Genomic DNA, 7,719 nt, shown 5'->3' with positions numbered 1-7,719 from the left:
CTGTGCTCAGGAGGGCCCCCTCCCCGGATGCCTCATCTCCCTGCTGGGGCCACCTCCCATCCCTCTGTGTTCAAGAGGGCCCCCTCCCCGGATGCCTCAGCTCCCTGCTGGGGCCACCTCCCACCCCTCTGTGCTCAGGAGGGCCCCCTCCCCGGATGCCTCAGCTCCTTGCTGGGGCCACCTCCCACTCCTCTGTGCTCAGGAGGGCCCCTCCCCGGATGCCTCAGCTCCCTGCTGGGGCCACCTCCCACCCCTCTGTGCTCAAGAGGGCCCCTCCCCGGATGCCTCAGCTCCCTGGTGCTGGGGCCACCTCCCACCCCTCTGTGCTCAGGAGGGCCCCCTCCCCGGATGCCTCAGCTCCCTGCTGGGGCGACCTCCCACCCCTCTGTGCTCAGGAGGGCCCCCTCCCCGGATCTCTCAGCTCCCTGCTGGGGCCACCTCCACTCCTCTGTGCTCAGGAGGGCCCCTCCCCGGATGCCTCAGCTCCCTGCTGGGGCCACCTCCCACCCCTCTGTGCTCAAGAGGGCCCCTCCCCGGATGCCTCAGCTCCCTGGTGCTGGGGCCCCCTCCCACCCCTCTGTGCTCAAGAGGGCCCCCTCCCCGGATGCCTCAGCTCCCTGCTGGGGCCACCTCCCACCCCTCTGTGCTCAGGAGGGCCCCCTCCCCGGATGCCTCAGCTCCCTGGTGCTGGGGCCACCTCCCACCCCTCTGTGCTCAAGAGGGCCCCCTCCCCGGATGCCTCATCTCCCTGCTGGGGCCACCTCCCACCCCTCTGTGCTCAGGAGGGCCCCTCCCCGGATGCCTCAGCTCCCTGCTGGGGCCACCTCCCACCCCTCTGTGCTCAGGAGGGCCCCTCCCCGGATGCCTCATCTCCCTGCTGGGGCCACCTCCCACTCCTCTGTGCTCAGGAGGGCCCCCTCCCCGGATGCCTCAGCTCCCTGGTGGGGCCACCTCCCACCCCTCTGTGCTCAAGTGGGCCCCTCCCCGGATGCCTCAGCTCCCTGCTGGGGCCCCCTCCCACCCCTTTGTGCTCAGGAGGGCCCCTCCTCGGATGCCTCAGCTCCCTGGTGCTGGGGCCACCTCCCACCCCTCTGTGCTCAGGAGGGCCCCCCTCCCCGGATGCCTCAGCTCCCTGCTGGGGCCACCTCCCACCCCTCTGTGCTCAGGAGGGCCCCTCCCCGGATGCCTCATCTCCCTGCTGGGGCCACCTCCCACCCCTCTGTGCTCTAGAGGGCCCCCTCCCCGGATGCCTCAGCTCCCTGGTGGGGCCACCTCCCACCCCTCTGTGCTCAAGAGGGCCCCTCCCCGGATGCCTCAGCTCCCTGCTGGGGCCACCTCCCATCCCTCTGTGTTCAAGAGGGCCCCCTCCCCGGATGCCACAGCTCCCTGCTGGGGCCACCTCCCACCCCTCTGTGCTCAAGAGGGCCCCTCCCCGGATACCACAGCTCCCTGCTGGGGCCACCTCCCACCCCTCTGTGCTCAGGAGGGCCCCCTCCCCGGATGCCTCAGCTCCCTGGTGCTGGGGCCACCTCCCACTCCTCTGTGCTCAAGAGGGCCCCTCCCCGGATGCCTCATCTCCCTGCTGGGGCCACCTCCCACCCCTCTGTGCTCTAGAGGGCCCCCTCCCCGGATGCCTAAGCTCCCTGGTGGGGCCACCTCACACCCCTCTGTGCTCAAGAGGGCCCCTCCCCGGATGCCTCAGCTCCCTGCTGGGGCCACCTCCCACCCCTCTGTGCTCAGGAGGGCCCCTCCCCGGATGCCTCAGCTCCCTGCTGGGGCCACCTCCCACCCCTCTGTGCTCAGGAGGGCCCCTCCCCGGATGCCTCATCTCCCTGCTGGGGCCACCTCCCACTCCTCTGTGCTCAGGTGGGCCCCCTCCCCGGATGCCTCAGCTCCCTGGTGGGGCCACCTCCCATCCCTCTGTGCTCAAGTGGGCCCCTCCCCGGATGCCTCAGCTCCCTGCTTGGGCCCCCTCCCACCCCTTTGTGCTCAGGAGGGCCCCTCCTCGGATGCCTCAGCTCCCTGGTGCTGGGGCCACCTCCCACCCCTCTGTGCTCAGGAGGGCCCCCTCCCCGGATGCCTCAGCTCCCTGCTGGGGCCACCTCCCACCCCTCTGTGCTCAGGAGGGCCCCTCCTCGGATGCCTCAGCTCCCTGCTGGGGCCACCTCCCACCCCTCTGTGCTCAAGAGGGCCCCTTCCCCGGATGCCTCAGCTCCCTGCTGGGGCCACCTCCCACCCCTCTGTGCTCAGGAGGGCCCTCTCCTCAGATGCCTCATCTCCCTGCTGGGGCCACCTCCCATCCCTCTGTGTTCAAGAGGGCCCCCTCCCCGGATGCCTCAGCTCCCTGCTGGGGCCACCTCCCACCCCTCTGTGCTCAGGAGGGCCCCCTCCCCGAATGCCTCAGCTCCCTGCTGGGGCCACCTCCCACTCCTCTGTGCTCAGGAGGGCCCCTCCCCGGATGCCTCAGCTCCCTGCTGGGGCCACCTCCCACCCCTCTGTGCTCAAGAGGGCCCCTCCCCGGATGCCTCAGCTCCCTGGTGCTGGGGCCACCTCCCACCCCTCTGTGCTCAGGAGGGCCCCCTCCCCGGATGCCTCATCTCCCTGCTGGGGCCACCTCCCATCTCTCTGTGTTCAAGAGGGCCCCCTCCCCGGATGCCTCAGCTCCCTGCTGGGGCCACCTCCCACCCCTCCGTGCTCAGGAGGGCCCCCTCCCCGGATGCCTCAGCTCCCTGCTGGGGCCACCTCCCACTCCTCTGTGCTCAGGAGGGCCCCTCCCCGGATGCCTCAGCTCCCTGCTGGGGCCACCTCCCACCCCTCTGTGCTCAAGAGGGCCCCTCCCCGGATGCCTCAGCTCCCTGGTGCTGGGGCCACCTCCCACCCCTCTGTGCTCAGGAGGGCCCCCTCCCCGGATGCCTCATCTCCCTGCTGGGGCCACCTCCCACCCCTCTGTGCTCAGGAGGGTCCCCTCCCCGGATGCCTCAGCTCCCTGCTGGGGCCACCTCCCACCCCTCTGTGCTCAGGAGGGCCCCCTCCCCGGATCTCTCAGCTCCCTGCTGGGGCCACCTCCACTCCTCTGTGCTCAGGAGGGCCCCTCCCCGGATGCCTCAGCTCCCTGCTGGGGCCACCTTCCACCCCTCTGTGCTCAAGAGGGCCCCTCCCCGGATGCCTCAGCTCCCTGGTGCTGGGGCCCCCTCCCACCCCTCTGTGCTCAAGAGGGCCCCCTCCCCGGATGCCTCAGCTCCCTGCTGGGGCCACCTCCCACCCCTCTGTGCTCAAGAGGGCCCCCTCCCCGGATGCCTCTGCTCCCTGCTGGAGCCACCTCCCACCCCTCTGTGCTCAAGAGGGCCCCCTCCCCGGATGCCTCAGCTCCCTGGTGCTGGGGCCACCTCCCACCCCTCTGTGCTCAAGAGGGCCCCCTCCCCGGATGCCTCATCTCCCTGCTGGGGCCACCTCCCCCCCCCTCTGTGCTCAGGAGGGCCCCTCCCCGGATGCCTCATCTCCCTGCTGGGGCCACCTCCCACCCCTCTGTGCTCTAGAGGGCCCCCTCCCCGGATGCCTCAGCTCCCTGGTGGGGCCACCTCCCACCCCTCTGTGCTCAAGAGGGCCCCTCCCCGGATGCCTCAGCTCCCTGCTGGGGCCACCTCCCATCCCTCTGTGTTCAAGAGGGCCCCCTCCCCGGATGCCACAGCTCCCTGCTGGGGCCACCTCCCACCCCTCTGTGCTCAAGAGGGCCCCTCCCCGGATACCACAGCTCCCTGCTGGGGCCACCTCCCACCCCTCTGTGCTCAGGAGGGCCCCCTCCCCGGATGCCTCAGCTCCCTGGTGCTGGGGCCACCTCCCACTCCTCTGTGCTCAAGAGGGCCCCTCCCCGGATGCCTCATCTCCCTGCTGGGGCCACCTCCCACCCCTCTGTGCTCTAGAGGGCCCCCTCCCCGGATGCCTAAGCTCCCTGGTGGGGCCACCTCCCACCCCTCTGTGCTCGTGAGGGCCCCTCCCCGGATGCCTCAGCTCCCTGCTGGGGCCACCTCCCACCCCTCTGTGCTCAAGAGGGCCCCCTCCCCGGATGCCACAGCTCCCTGCTGGGGCCACCTCCCACCCCTCTGTGCTCAGGAGGGCCCCTCCCCGGATACCACAGCTTCCTGCTGGGGCCACCTCCCACCCCTCTGTGCTCAGGAGGGCCCCCTCCCCGGATGCCTCAGCTCCCTGGTGCTGGGGCCACCTCCCACCCCTCTGTGCTCAAGAGGGCCCCCTCCCCGGATGCCTCATCTCCCTGCTGGGGCCACCTCCCACCCCTCTGTGCTCAGGAGGGCCCCTCCCCGGATGCCTCAGCTCCCTGCTGGGGCCACCTCCCACCCCTCTGTGCTCAAGAGGGCCCCCTCCCCGGATGCCTCATCTCCCTGCTGGGGCCACCTCCCCCCCTCTGTGCTCAGGAGGGCCCCCTCCCCGGATGCCTCATCTCCCTGCTGGGGCCACCTCCCCCCCCCCCTCTGTGCTCAGGAGGGCCCCCTCCCCGGATGCCTCTGCTCCCTGCTGGGGCCACCTCCCACCCCTCTGTGCTCAGGAGGGCCCCTCCCCGGATACCACAGCACCCTGCTGGGGCCACCTCCCACCCCTCTGTGCTCAGGAGGGCCCCCTCCCCGGATGCCTCGGCTCCCTGGTGCTGGGGCCACCTCCCACCCCTCTGTGCTCAAGAGGGCCCCCTCCCCGGATGCCTCATCTCCCTGCTGGGGCCACCTCCCACCCCTCTGTGCTCAGGAGGGCCCCTCCCCGGATGCCTCAGCTCCCTGCTGGGGCCACCTCCCACCCCTCTGTGCTCAAGAGGGCCCCCTCCCCGGATGCCTCAGCTCCCTGCTGGGGCCACCTCCCACCCCTCTGTGCTCAGGAGGGCCCCCTCCCCGGATGCCTCAGCTCCCTGGTGGGGCCACCTCCCACCCCTCTGTGCTCAGGAGGGCCCCTCCCCGGATGCCTCAGCTCCCTGGTGCTGGGGCCACCTCCCACCCCTCTGTGCTCAAGAGGGCCCCTCCCCGGATGCCTCAGCTCCCTGCTGGTGCCACCTCCCACCCCTCTGTCCGCAAGAGGGCCCCTCCCCGGATGCCTCAGCTCCCTGGTGGGGCCACCTTCCACCCCTCTGTGCTCAAGAGGGCCCCTCCCCGGATGCCTCAGCTCCCTGCTGGGGCCACCTCCCCCCCCCTCTGTGCTCAAGAGGGCCCCCTCCCCGGATGTCTCAGCTCCCTGCTGGGGCCACCTCCCCCCCCCCTCTGTGCTCAGGAGGGCCCCCTCCCCGGATGCCCCTCAGTTCCCTGCTGGGGCCACCTCCCACCCCTCTGTGCTCAAGAGGGCCCCTCCCCGGATGCCTCAGCTCCCTGCTGGGGCCACCTCCCACCCCTCTGTGCTCAGGAGGGCCCCTCCCCGGATGCCTCAGCTCCCTGCTGGGGCCACCTCCCACCCCTCTGTGCTCAGGAGGGCCCCCTCCCCAGATGCCTCAGCTCCCTGGTGCTGGGGCCACCTCCCACCCCTCTGTGCTCAGGAGGGACCCCTCCCCGGATGCCTCAGCTCCCTGGTGGGGCCACCTCCCACCCCTCTGTGCTCAAGAGGGCCCCCTCCCCGGATGCCTCAGCTCCCTGGTGGGGCCACCTCCCACCCCTCTGTGCTCAGGAGGGACCCCTCCCCGGATGCCTCAGCTCCCTGGTGGGGCCACCTCCCACCCCTCTGTGCTCAGGAGGGACCCCTCCCCGGATGCCTCTGCTCCCTGCTGGGGCCACCTCCCACCCCTCTGTGCTCAGGAGGGCCCCCTCCCCGGATGCCTCAGTTCCCTGCTGGGACCACCTCCCACCCCTCTGTGCTCAAGAGGGCCCCTCCCCGGATGCCACTACTCCCTGCTGGGGCCACCTCCCACCCCTCTGTGCTCAAGAGGGCCCCTCCCCGGATGCCACAGCTCCCTGCTGGGGCCACCTCCCACCCCTCTGTGCTCAAGAGGGCCCCTCCCCGGATGCCACAGCTCCCTGCTGGGCCACCTCCCACCCCTCTGTGCTCAAGAGGGCCCCTCCCCGGATGCCACAGCTCCTTGCTGGGGCCACCTCCCACTCCTCTGTGCTCAGGAGGGCCCCCTCCCCGGATGCCTCAGCTCCCTGGTGCTGGGGCCACCTCCCACCCCTCTGTGCTCAAGAGGGCCGCTCCCCGGATGCCTCAGCTCCCTGGTGCTGGGGCCACCTCCCACCCCTCTGTGCTCAGGAGGGCCCCTCCCCGGATGCCTCAGCTCCCTGCTGGGGCCCCCTCCCACCCCTCTGTGCTCAAGAGGGCCCCTCCCCGGATGCCTCAGCTCCCTGGTGCTAGGGCCCCCTCCCACTCCTCTGTGCTCAGGAGGGCCCCCTCCCCGGATGCCTCAGCTCCCTGCTGGGGCCACCTCCCACCCCTCTGTGCTCAAGAGGGCCCCCTCCCCGGATGCCTCAGCTCCCTGCTGGGGCCACCTCCCACCCCTTTGTGCTCAGGAGGGCCCCCTCCCCAGATGCCTCAGCTCCCTGCTGGGGCCACCTCCCCCCCCCCTCTGTGCTCAGGAGGGCCCCCTCCCCGGATGCCTCATCTCCCTGGTGCTGGGGCCACCTCCCACCCCTCTGTGCTCAGGAGGGCCCCCTCCCCGGATGCCTCAGCTCCCTGCTGGGGCCACCTCCCACCCCTCTGTGCTCGGGAGGGCCCCCTGCCCGGATGCCTCAGCTCCCTGCTGGGGCCACCTCCCACCCCTCTGTGCTCAGGAGGGCCCCCTCCCCAGATGCCTCAGCTCCCTGGTGCTGGGGCCACCTCCCACCCCTCTGTGCTCAGGAGGGACCCCTCCCCGGATGCCTCAGCTCCCTGGTGGGGCCACCTCCCACCCCTCTGTGCTCAAGAGGGCCCCCTCCCCGGATGCCTCAGCTCCCTGGTGGGGCCACCTCCCACCCCTCTGTGCTCAGGAGGGACCCCTCCCCGGATGCCTCAGCTCCCTGGTGGGGCCACCTCCCACCCCTCTGTGCTCAGGAGGGACCCCTCCCCGGATGCCTCTGCTCCCTGCTGGGGCCACCTCCCACCCCTCTGTACTCAGGAGGGCCCCCTCCTCGGATGCCTCAGCTCCCTGGTGCTGGGGCCACCTCCCACCCCTCTGTGCTCAGGAGGGCCCCTCCCCGGATGCCTCAGCTCCCTGCTGGGGCCACCTCCCACCCCTCTGTGCTCAGGAGGGCCCCCTCCCCAGATGCCTCAGCTCCCTGCTGGGGCCACCTTCCACCCCTCTGTGTTCAGGAGGGCCCCCTCCCCGGATGCCTCAGCTCCCTGCTGGGGCCACCTCCCACCCCTCTGTACTCAGGAGGGCCCCCTCCTCGGATGCCTCAGCTCCCTGGTGCTGGGGCCACCTCCCACCCCTCTGTGCTCAGGAGGGCCCCTCCCCGGATGCCTCAGCTCCCTGCTGGGGCCACCTCCCACCCCTCTGTGCTCAGGAGGGCCCCCTCCTCGGATGCCTCAGCTCCCTGGTGCTGGGGCCACCTCCCACCCCTCTGTGCTCAGGAGGGCCCCTCCCCGGATGCCTCAGCTCCCTGCTGGGGCCACCTTCCACCCCTCTGTGTTCAGGAGGGCCCCCTCCCCGGATGCCTCAGCTCCCTGCTGGGGCCACCTCCCACCCCTCTGTGCTCAAGAGGGTCCCCTCCTCGGATGCCTCAGCTCCCTGCTGGGGCCACCTCCCAGCCCTCTGTACTCAGG

The sequence above is a fragment of the Lissotriton helveticus genome, chromosome 5_1 (genome assembly GCF_964261635.1).
Source record: "Lissotriton helveticus chromosome 5_1, aLisHel1.1, whole genome shotgun sequence".
NCBI classification, from domain to species: Eukaryota; Metazoa; Chordata; class Amphibia; order Caudata; family Salamandridae; genus Lissotriton; species Lissotriton helveticus.
This window is presented reverse-complemented; position numbering follows the sequence as displayed.